General features: G+C 37.4%; 1 non-coding gene across 1 annotated transcript; it reads right to left on the bottom strand.

The window, feature by feature from the left end:
* Positions 1-832: 832 nt before the first annotated feature.
* On the bottom strand, positions 833-939 carry LOC123607736. The gene has a single exon (XR_006716885.1). It is a non-coding gene; the product is annotated as a U6 spliceosomal RNA (small nuclear RNA).
* Between the last annotated feature and the right edge of the window lie 11,612 nt (positions 940-12,551).

The raw sequence follows: 12,551 nt of genomic DNA, 5'->3' as shown, positions 1-12,551 counted from the left end.
AAGTTGTTAACAAAGACTAATGTTCATAGTTGTCGTGGTAATATTCAGAGTAAAATATTATATTTATACCAGGAATGTCAAGTGTTCCATTTTCTCCACATCCTTGACAACACTTGTTACTTTGTGTTTTTTGAAAACAGTTGTCCCAATGGTTGTGAGATGATATTTCATTGTGGGTTTAATTTTTATTTTTCTCTATTGATTAGTGATTTGAACATTTTTTTCTTGTGCTTATTGGCCATCTGTATATTTTCTTTAGAGAATTGTTAATTCAATTTCGTTGTAATTATTTATTTATTTATTTATTTATTTAAAAAATTTTTTAAATAGGCTTCACACCTAGTGTGGAATCTAATGTGGGGCTTGAACTCAACAACTCTGAGATTAAAGCATGAGCTGAGATCAAGAGTTGGATGCCTAACCAACTGAGCCACCCAGGCGCCTCTCTTGGCCCATTTTAAAATCTGGTTGTTTATTTTTTTGTTGAATAGTAGGAATCTTTATATATTTCTGTGTATTAAACCCTAATGAGATATATGATTTGCAAATATTTTCTCCCATTTCATGGGTTTCTGTTGATAGTGTGTTTTGAAGTACAAAAGTTTTTAATTTTGATATAGTCCAATTTATTTACTTTTTCTTTTGTTGTCTGTGCTTTTGAAGTCATATCCAAGAAGCCATTGCCAAATCCAATGTCATGAAGCTTTTCTCATATATTTTCTTTTAAGAGTTTGGGTTCACTTTAAGCCAATCTCTTGTAGATAGTATAATGTTAGAGTCCATCTTCATTCTTTGCATGTGGATGTTTACTTTTCCCAGCACCGTTTGCTGAATAAATATTGAATGCTTTAAAAATTCACATGTCCTCCTTGCACAGAAGCCATGCTAATCTTCTCTATATCATTCCAATTTTAGTGTATGTGCTCCCAAAACAACCACTAGATATCTTTTTAAATTAAAATTAAAACTAAAATTATCTTTGAGATTTCTCAAGGAGCCCCTGGAAAATCACAATGATTTATATATTTACCTTATAAAAACAGAGATGCCAGAAATATTTTAGGTTGCCCTGATATAATTTATATTTCTGAATTAGCTTGTCACTATTATAAAAAATTCCTGGGAAGAACTGTCAAGTGAAAGGATAATTTTGTACAGATAAAATATTATCCATATAAAATTTTCTGAGACTGTACATTGCACCAAACAAATTGACAGCCTCAAGAGATTTGTTAATGCTTTCATTGTCCATGATATGATCTTAACTGTAGAAAAGTTTTGTTACAATTCTTTGAAAGAGTTATGTATTATAGTGCAATGGAGAAGTTTACTCTCCTCAATTTTGTTATTGTTCATTACCGTAATATATCAATCTTATCATAGTCCAATTAGCAGGCAGTTCTGCTTCTTTGGTAGTTATAATACAAAAAGTATTCTTTACCAGATCCAGAAGCCATATTCTTAAATAGTTCTTCAAGAGAAAGACTTCAAAAGCACAATTTGTAACCCATGAATTGTGACATAATTACTATACCCCAAAGTAGTTACTTTATTTGTGGAAAGATTTTCAGAAATAGCCTGAAAACACCATTTTTGCCTCATCAATGGAAAAAACATTAAAAAAAATTTTTTTTTAATGTTTAATACTTTTGAGAGAGAGAGAGAGAAACAGAGAGATACAGAGCGTGAGCAGGGAAGGGGCAGAGAAATAGGGAGACACAGAATCCAAAGCAGGCTTCAGGCCCAAGCTGTCTGTACAGCTTGACTTGGGGCTCAACTTATGAACTGTGAGATCATGACCTGAGCTAAAGTCTGACGCTTAATGGACTGAGCCACCCAGGTGCCACTAAGTAACTGGAATTTGCATAAAAGCTTTAAAAAATTCCTTAAGCTCCTCTTCTTCTAAAGAATACTTCTCAGGGTGCCTTAGTGGCTCAGTCGGTTAAGTGTACGACTTTGGCTCAGGTCGTGATCTCATGGTTCATGGGTTCAGGCCCCACGTTGGGCTCTGTACTGATGCTCAGAGCCTGGAGCCTGCTTCGGATTCTGTGCGTGTCTCTCTCTCTCTGCCCTTCCCCCGCTCACACCCTGTCCCTCTCTCTCTCTCAAAAATAAACATTAAAAAAATTATAAAAACATAAATTCCAGTTAGTTAATATGCAGTGTAATATTCGTTTCATGTGTCTCATACGATGTTTCAACAGTTCCATAAACACCTGGTGCTCATCATGATAAGTGCACTCCTTCATTGCCATCACCTATTTTATACTCTGAATAACAAAGGATATTTTGCATGTTGAAGATGCCCCCTTCTCCATCTCCTACTACCACCAGTCCAACCCAACTTATTATTGAGCCTAAGATATAAGAAACAACTGAATGGATTATTGTTAATTTGAATATCCCAATGGTATAAGCTCTAGGTGATGAACAACTATTTGGTGTTACCTAGCCATGCTCAAAGAAATGGAAGAGATGGAAGAAGAAATAGAACCAGGCATCAAGCCACCAGAAAGCTGGTTGAATTTTGAGTGCAAGAACAATTATATTATTGTGCATATTGCACTAAAATGCCTTATCAGAAAAAAGAGTGTCAACAAAACCATACTTCAGAAACATTTTTGAAAAAACAGCCTTTCTAGAGTGTTGGTATCTCTTGCTATTTCCACTCCAGCTGTTCTTATCATCCACGATAATATTACGATCCTAATCCCAAACCTGGGTGTTCATGCATTTATCCAGCAAACATTTATATATCACTTATACTGCTGCTAGAGTGCACTGATGAGATGAGGGTCTAGATCAGGCAAAAGGAACAGGAAGAGAGGCTTAAAATACATTCGAGGTAAAATGTATAGAATATGGAGACTGATTGGAAAAAATAAGAAAAGGAAGTTTGAGATTTTATTTAAAAAATTTTTTTAACATTTATTTATTTTTGAGAGACAGAGAGAGACTGAGCATGAATGGCAGAGGGGCAGAGAGAGAATGAGACACAGAATCTGAAGCAGGCTCCAGGCTCTGAGTTGTCAGCAGAGAGCCTGATTTGGGCTCGAACTCACAAACTGTGAGATCATGACCTGAGCTGTAGTTGGATGCTTAACTGACTGAGCCACCCAGGTGCCACAGAAAGTTTGAGATTTTAAAAGAGGATATAATCATGACTCTCATACAAAAGTAAATTGGACACCTGCCCAAGATCTTATTTCATTCATTAACTAATGAGGAAGTCATAGATGTTACAATTGATTCAAATGAGATTTACAGAATCACACATATATTAAGATTAAGTATGCTAAAATTAATTCGCAAATAGTTGCAAAACCGGCTCATTCCAGTTTTATTCTCTACCCAGGAGGTAGAGAGAAATCAGTTGCATTTATTCCAGATGAAATTCATATGCATGATTTTGGACAGCAATCATTTGTACTAGCTATTAGTTATCTACAACTTATAAAAATGGTAAAGAAGCTCAAAGACAATGAAAAGTACAGAGAACGTATAGAATCAGATACCAATAATGGTGTGCTTAGGCAACTGTTTTTTTGTGTGTTTTGTTTTTTTAGAGAGAGACCGTGTGAAAGGTGGAGAGGAGTTGGGGTGGGGGGAGAGAGAGAAAGAGAGAGAGAGAATCCCAAGCAGGCTTCATGCTCAGCAAGGAACCTGACATGGGGCTTGATCTTATGACCCTGGGATCGTTACCTGAACCGAAATCAAGAATCAGACACCCAAATGACTGAGCCACCCAGGTGCCCCAAACAATTGTTTAAGTTTCCATTGAAGACATCTATTTCAAAAGACAAAACGTAATGATTTTAATTTAAAAAAAATTTTTAAGAATACACCTTTTTCAGAGACTTAAAAATAAATACTGACAAGTGCTCTCTATATTTGGCATTTGGCAATTGGTGTTACTTTTTCAGGAAAAAGTAATAACAAGGCTCATATTCTTGAGAAGGTTTATTTATCTAAATCTATCAGAGGGATCACAGTAAAACACTGTTAAGAAAATGGACTCTGGGGGCGCCTGGGTGGCTCAGTCGGTTAAGCGTCCGACTTCAGCCAGGTCACGATCTCGCGGTCCGTGAGTTCGAGCCCCGCGTCGGGCTCTGGGCTGATGGCTCAGAGCCTGGAGCCTGTTTCTGATTCTGTGTCTCCCTCTCTCTCTGCCCCTCCCCCGTTCATGCTCTGTCTCTCTCTGTCTCAAAAATAAATAAACGTTAAAAAAATTAAAAAAAAAAAGAAAAGAAAAGAAAATGGACTCTGGTTAAATTGCCAAAGTTCACGTTCTGACTTCATTACTAACTAGCTACTGACTTTGGGCAAGTTACGTATTTTCTCTATAACTCAGTTTCTTCATTGCTTAAATGAGAACAGTAACAAGATTTAATTTATAGGACCGTTGAGAAGATTTCATTAGATAATAAATGTCAGGTACCTGACATATGGTAACCACTCAGTAAATGCTATCTATTAGTATTCTGAGAGAAAGGCTATTAATATAACCAGGCTTTTTATAAAGAGTATATTTTGATGGAAACTTAAATGAGTTCAAAATCCTTTCTCTGATTACAGCATTTTCCAATTCCCTGAAATTTCCATTGGCACACCTCCTCAGCCCTATCACCTTCAGAGCCAACCCCATGAGATGCAGGTAAGAGCATTATCATGAGAGAGGGAAGGAACACTCACTTCATGACTACAGCCACAAAGTCTCAATCCCACCATCACTAATGTCCTCCGGGCATCTAAAGTCCCATGGCACTCACCTGTCAGCAGTGAGTATTTTGCAGATAAATCCAAACTCTAACACTGTGGCCCCAAAACTATTGCGTGGTATCTTTCCCCATAGCAAGTATTCATCAATCAAATAAGTTGTTTTTAATTAGGTTAAAAATTCCCAAATTATATAAACCGTACATGTCAACTAGGTAAAATAAGCATTCTAAAGCAAAAGTAAGACATATTAGTAGGAAAGGCTGAATGACGGGTGGCTTGGATAAATCCTACTGCTAGAAAATAAAGGAAAATAAATAATGAGCAAAGCAGTGTAACACATGTGCCCCAGCCACTTAAACAAGGACTCCCCAATTACCTTTTATAATTTCAAGTAAAGCCTTCAATAATTGCAGCTATGTTTAAAAAAAATGCTTAGGGAAAAAATCCTGGAAGAACACGCATCAAATTATTAGCTAAAATTGAGTCAGGATAAGGAGTTCATTGCCTTTTTTTTTTTTACTTAGTTTACATTTTAATTTGCTATCCAAATTTTATATAATGAATCACTTCAATGTTTAAAAGTAAAGGAAACCAAGACCCACAAAACCCTCAAGGATGCCCTTTTGAAGCCTCAGACAGAAGAGAAGGGAGAAATATAGACACAGAAAGTAATATAAATTGTCTTAATTATTTTAATTTTGTTTTTTACTAACCGCCATACTGCTATGTCAATAACGAACATTTCTCTACATCATTAATACAGAAAATATTGCTCCTGTATTGGGAATACACTTGAAGAGGTATGGAGCACCTGGCAAAGAAAAGTAGCCAACTTTATGATAGAAAGTTGTATATTCCCCTGGTAAATGCACACTTGTTATTCCAGCTTTAGCAATAGCAAGTGAGCACTTCTGTTAAAATTACCAACTTACTTACTCCCCCACTTTCCATTGTAACTCCTTTTTTTTTGGTACATGTGTAAGAATCACAAAATTAAGAATGGTGGGGCGCCTGGGTGGCGCAGTCGGTTAAGCGTCCGACTTCAGCCAGGTCACGATCTCGCGGTCCGTGAGTTCGAGCCCCGCGTCGGGCTCTGGGCTGATGGCTCAGAGCCTGGAGCCTGCTTCCGATTCTGTGTCTCCCTCTCTCTCTGCCCCTCCCCCGTTCATGCTCTGTCTCTCTCTGTCCCAAAAATAAATAAAAAAACGTTGAAAAAAAAAAAATTTAAAAAAAAAAAAAAAAAAATTAAGAATGGAGTTTCTTCCAGAAACTTCCACAGCACCAAGAGGAGAGGTGGGTGGTCTGTGTTTGAATGGACCTTAAAATAGATCGGCACTTCTGGTCCCTTTGTAAGGATCATAACATAATTCTCCTCTGTCAAACTAAAAGAAGATGTGGAAATGAGAAGAAACAATCAATAGGGATTTAACTTCAAAAACAGGAAAAAAAATACTGCTTAAGAGAGCATGCTAATGGGCTGTGAAAGTGAGTCCCTCACAATGTTTTTCTGCTGGCCCCCAGAAAGGAATGCATAGGCTATGCACATAAAATCCCTTTTTCTATGGTAACAGCAACTTTCCCCAGGGCAACAGGAAATAGGAAAGGAAAATGTTTCTGCAGGTCTGAGGTGAAGTTAAATATAATTTTTTAGTAAATAATCAGACTTCGCCAGCTCCAACTCTCTTGCCACCAAGGACCCTATGCTGTCTTGCTCTTTTTTTATTGTATCTTTTTTTATTGTATTGTATGCTGTCTTCCTCCCTTATTGTATCAAAGCTTACTCTTTACAATCTGAATAAATGTTCTTTAAAAAGTAAATATTTAATTGTAGGTAATTATTTGAGATATTTACCCACAATAGGAAATATGTTCAAAACCACAAGGAATGATGCTCTAAGGTTGGCATCTAAGACATAAACGCAGGTTAGAAAGAAAAGAATCCTCCGGTGAGCCTTAAATTACATTCCTATAGCTGTCTTCTTATAAAGCCATAAAATTAGGCCTATCCAGAAGGATTTATGTATTTCTTATTCTTAATTGTAATAAAAAACACATACAGTTTATTATCTTAACCTTTTGGATGAATACAGTGCAGTAGGCTTAAGTATATTCACGTTGTGGTGCAATGCATCTTCAGAACTTTTTTATGCTGCAGAACAAATTCTATACCCATTACACAAAAACTCCCCATTTCTCCCTGCTCACACCCCTTGGCAACTGCTATTCTACTGTTCTATGAATTTGACTACTTTAGATACTTTCTATAAGTGGAATCATACAGTGTTTGTCTTTTTATGACTGGCTAATTTCACTTAGCACAATGGCTTCAAGTTTCACCCACGTTGTAGCTTGTGACATGATTTCCTTCCTTGTTAGGGCTGAATCATATTCCATTGTTAGGCATATACCACCTCCTTGCTATTATGAATAACACTACTATGAACATGGGTGGACAAATAGCTCTTCAAGATCCTCTTTCAATTCTTTAGATACCTGCCCCAAAGTGGGATTGCTGGATCATATGTTAACTGTATTTTTAATATTTCGAGGCACCTCCATACTGTTTTCTATAGCAAATGCAACATTTTGCATTTCCACAAATGGTGTACAGAGGTTCCAACATTCTTGCCAACACTTGTTATTTTCTGGGGTTTCTTAGAGTAGCCGTCTTAGTAAGAGTGAAATAATATCTCATGGTGGTTTTGAAGACTTCTATTTTTGATACTACTTTTTTTCCAATTTATAAACATTGCCTACAATTTCACTAAATTATAATACTGTGAGCCTACAAATATTACAATACTTGGCAAGTAATGATACACAAGAATTTAAAAGCTTTGTGATTTTGCAATACTCACAAGAAATTGGTGATAATTTGGGAATTGAATTTGAAACTATAAATCCCCCAGTTATTTACTTAATTCCTGAAGGTATACATAAACTTCTGGTTTCTATGTTCCGGTATTATTTCTCTTTGCTAAATATGTACTTTTTTACATTAATATTGATGCCACCAAATTTTTATGAAGAACATACACAAAGTTATGTATTTTTCTACATGTTAACATAAAAAGGATTCTTTTCAATAAATTATTTACATGAAAATGAAGAGAAAATAATTTCTGATTAATAGTAACCATAACACAACCTTTTTTTTTAAGATTTTACTTTTGGGGGAGAAGCCAAGATGGTAGAACAGCATGGAAGTTTTTTGTGTGTCTCGAATCCATGAAATACAGCCAGACCAACACTAAACCATTCTGTGCACCTAAAAAAATTCATCTGAGGATTAACACAATCTGCACAAACTGAACTACAGAATTCAGCAGGCACATGGCGTGGAGAGGTAAACTGGGGGATAGAGTAACTACGGAGGGCAGGGAACTGCTTTTGCATGAAGGGGGGGGTTGGGGGAAAGAGGAGAGAATATGGGAAAAGCACTCCCAACCCCCCACCAAAAGCAGCTGGAGAGAAAGTGGAAAAGTGGAAACAGCCCCAGGGACTGAACTAAAATGGAAGAAAGGAGAAACGAGAGGGTTTAAATTCCATTAAGACTACAAACAGTGGGAGTGGAAGTCTGAAACTCTGCAGCTCAATACCTGGTGGTGCTCTGCTGGGAGGGGCGAATCCCCGGGAGCAGAGTGGAGTCTGGGTTTCTTCAGGCCTCACAGGAGAGAGGCGGTTTCCCTGCTGCAGGGACGCCTGGTAGAGGCTGTGTGGGTCCCCCAAAGACAAGACCCCAGTGGACATGGGAGAACAACCACTTTGCTGGTGCTGGAACAAAGTCGTTGAAGGTGAAGCCTGGTGCCAGATGTGTGTGGTGATTTTCCATAATCCCTGAAATGCTGTGGCTACACTATCTTGTGAACTTTCTCTGGGGCGGGCTGGCACCCAGACACATTCTCTGGGTGTTGGCAGCAGCATGGACCTGCAAATGTTCCTGGGTCCAGCCGGCACCCAGCCATTGCTCAGTGAGATCTTCCACAGAGGGGCAGAACGGGTCAAAGCTGTAGTCCCTTAGAAGTAAGGGGTCGGGAAAACAGCCGCATTGGAGACAAAACTCAGGAGGGAGGTGCTGCCTGGGGCTTGGTCACGAACTGTGTGAAAGCAGGGAGTGGACAGAGTCCAAAGAAAAAGACCAGGTGTGCGATTGCTGATTGGGGAGAGCAGAGTTCTGATAATAGAGACTGAGTAGATGGATGATGCCATTTTCACCACTCCACCACCTGTACATTTGCACCTACATGCACCACAACAATCCACCCCAGTAAGCTAAGCAGCTCCATCTAGTGGAGAACAGAGCCGTTACACTAAGTCCCACCCAACTGGGCCAACCTCCCTCTTCAGGAACACAGTCTCTCTGCTTGCTTAGTTTATGGACTATAAAGCGCTTCATAGTTTTACTTCTAGGGGAAAATGAAGTAATCTCAGTCATATTTCAGTTTGTTCTCTGGTCCATCTATTCAATTTTCTTTCTTTCTATTTTCTTTCTTCTCTTTTTTGTTTCTTTTCTTTTTCTTGAATACAGAAAGAGAAAAACTTCATTTTTATCTTCAATTTTTATAAAAAATATTTCTCTTTAATTTTTTTCTACTATACTTTTTACTTTTGTGTAATTTTTTAAAAATTCTATTATACTTCCATCATTTCATTTTAGTCTAATTCAGTGTATTCATTTTTTCAAATTTTCAAATGATTTCCTTTTTTTGTTTTCTTTTTTTCTTTCCCCTTTTTTCTCTAATCCATCAAGCCCCTTTCAACACTAAGACCAAAACACCCTAGGATCTAGCATCACTTATGCGATTTTGTGTGTGTGTATTTATTTTTAATTTTTAATTTTAATGTTTTTTTAATTTTAATTTTTTTAATTTTAATTTTTTACCTCATTAATTCCTTTTCTGCCTTCAATATGATGAAACAAAGGAATTCACCCAAAAGAAAGAGCAGGAAGAAACAATTGCCAGGGACTTAACCAACACAAATACAAGCAAGATGTCTGAACCAGAATTTAGAATCCTGATAATAAGAATACTAGCTGGAGTTGAAAATAGATTAGTATCCCTTTCTGTGGAGATAAAAGAAGTAAAGCTAGTCAGGATGAAATAAAAAATGCTATAACTGAGCTGCAATCTTGAATGGATGTGGCAGTAAGGATAGATGAGGCAGAACAGAATCAGTAATATAGAGGACAAAGTTATGCAGAATAATGAAGCAGTAAAAAAGAGAGAGGTTAAGGCAAAAGAGCACCATTTAAGAATTAGAGAAATCAGGGGCGCCTGGGTGGCGCAGTCGGTTAAGCGTCCGACTTCAGCCAGGTCACGATCTCGCGGTCCGTGAGTTCGAGCCCCGCGTCAGGCTCTGGGCTGATGGCTCAGAGCCTAGAGCCTGTTTCCGATTCTGTGTCTCCCTCTCTCTCTGCGTCTCCCCCGTTCATGCTCTGTCTCTCTCTGTCCCAAAAATAAATAAACGTTGAAAAAAAAAATTTAAGAATTAGAGAAATCAGTGACTCATTGAAAAGGAAGAACATCAGAATCATAGGGGTCCCAGAAGAGGAAGAGAGAGAAATAGGGGTAGAAGGGTTATGTGACCATATCATAGCGGAAAACTTTCCTAACCTGGGGAAAGACACAGACATCAAAATCCCAGGAAACACAGAGCACTCCCATTAGATTACACAAAAATTGACCATCAACAAGGCATATCATAGTCAAATTCACAGACTACTCAGGCAAGGAGAGAATCATGAAAGCAGCAAGGGGAAAAAAATTCCTTAACCTACAAAGGAAGGCAGATCAGGTTTTCAGCAGACCTATCCACAGAAACTTGGCAGGCCAGAAAGGAGTGGCAGGAAATATTCAAAGTGCTGAATGGGAAAAATATGCAGCCAAGAATTCTTTATCCAGCAAGGCTGTCATTCAAAATAGAAAGAGAGATAGAAATTCTTCCAACAAACAGAAATTAAAGGAGTTTGTGACCACTAAACCAGCCCTGCAAGAAATTTTAAGGGGGACTCTCTGTAGGGGGAAAAGTTAAAAAAATAAAAAATAAATAAACAAAGACCAAAGGCAACAAAGACCACAAAGGACCAGAGGACACCACCAGAAATTCCAACTCTACAAGCAACATAATGGCAATAAATTCATATCTTTCAGTACTCATTCTAAATACCAATGGATTCATTGCTCCAATCAAAAGACATAGGGTAACAGAATGGATAAGAAAACAAGATCCATCTATATGCTGTTTACAAGAGATCCACTTTAGACCTAAAGACACCTTCAGATTGAAAGTAAGGGGACAGAGAACCATCTATCATGCTAATGGTCAACAAAAGAAAGCCGGAGTAGCCATACTTATATAAGACAATCTAGACTATAAAATAAAGACTGTAACAAGAGATGCAGAAAGGGATTATATCATACGTAAGGGGTCTATCCACCAAAAGACCTAACAATTGTAAACATTTATGTGCCAACTGTTTAAATCAGTACCCAAACTTTTAAATCAATCACAAACATAAAGAAAGGTATCAATAGTAATACCACAATAGTAAGAGACTTTAACACTCCAATTACAACAACTGACAGATCATCTAATCAAAAAAATCAATCGGAAACAATGGCTTTGAAGGACACACTGGACCAGATGGACTTAACAGATATATTCAGAACATTTCATCCTAAAGCAGCAGAATATACATTCTTCTCCAGTGCACATGGAACATTATCCAGAATAGACCATATACTGGGACACAAATCAGCCCTAAGTAAGTACCAAAAGATCGAGATCATACCATGCATATTTTCAGACCAAACGCTATGAAACTCGAAATCAATCGCAAGAAAAAATTTGGAAAGGTAACAAATACTTGGAAACTGAAGAACATCCTACTAAAGAATGAATGGGCTAACCAAGCAGTTAAAGAGGAAATTAAAAAGTATATGGAAGTCAATGAAAATGATAACATCACAACCCAGAACCTCTGGGATGCAGCTAAGGCGGTCATAAGAGGAGAGTATATAGGAATCCAGGCCTTCCTAAAGAAGGAAGAAGGATCTCGGATTCACAACCTAACCTTACGTCTTAAGGAGCTGGAAAAAGAACAGCAAATAAGACCCAAAACCAGCAGAAGACAGGAAATAATAAAGATTAGAGCAGAAATTAATGCTATCGAAACCAAAAACAGTAGAACAGACAAATGAAACCAGAAGCTGGTTCTTTGAAAGAATTAACAAAATTAATAAACCACTAGCCAGTTTGATCAAAAAGAAAAAGGAAAGGACCCAAATAAATAAAATCAAGAATGAAGGAGGAGAGATCACAACCAACACAACAGAAATAAAAACAATAATAAGAGAATATTATGAACAATTCTATGCCAATAAAATGGGCAATCTGGAAGAAATGGACAAAGTCCTAGAAACATACATGACCAAAACTGAAACAGGAAGAAACAGAAAACTTGAATACCCATAACCAATAAAGAAATTGAATTAGTAATCAAAAATCTCCCAAAAAACAAGAGTCCTGGGCCAGATGCTTTCCAGGGGAATTCTACCAAACATTTAAGGAAGAGTTAACACCTATTCTCTTGACGCTGTTCCAAAAAATAGAAATAGAAGGAAAACTTCCAAACTCTTTCTATGAAGCCAGCATTACCTTCATTCCAAAACCAGAAAAAGACCCCACTAAAAAGGAGAACTACAGACCAATTTCCCTGATGAACATGGATGCAAAAATCCTCAACAAGATATTAGCCAACTGGATCCAACAATGCATTAAAAAATTATTCACCATGACCAAGCGCGATTTACTTGGAATGAAGGGCTGGT

This window comes from Leopardus geoffroyi, chromosome A2 (genome assembly GCF_018350155.1).
Source record: "Leopardus geoffroyi isolate Oge1 chromosome A2, O.geoffroyi_Oge1_pat1.0, whole genome shotgun sequence".
NCBI classification, from domain to species: Eukaryota; Metazoa; Chordata; class Mammalia; order Carnivora; family Felidae; genus Leopardus; species Leopardus geoffroyi.
The sequence above is the reverse complement of the archived record's forward strand: the minus strand, read 5'-3'. Positions and strand labels throughout refer to the sequence as shown.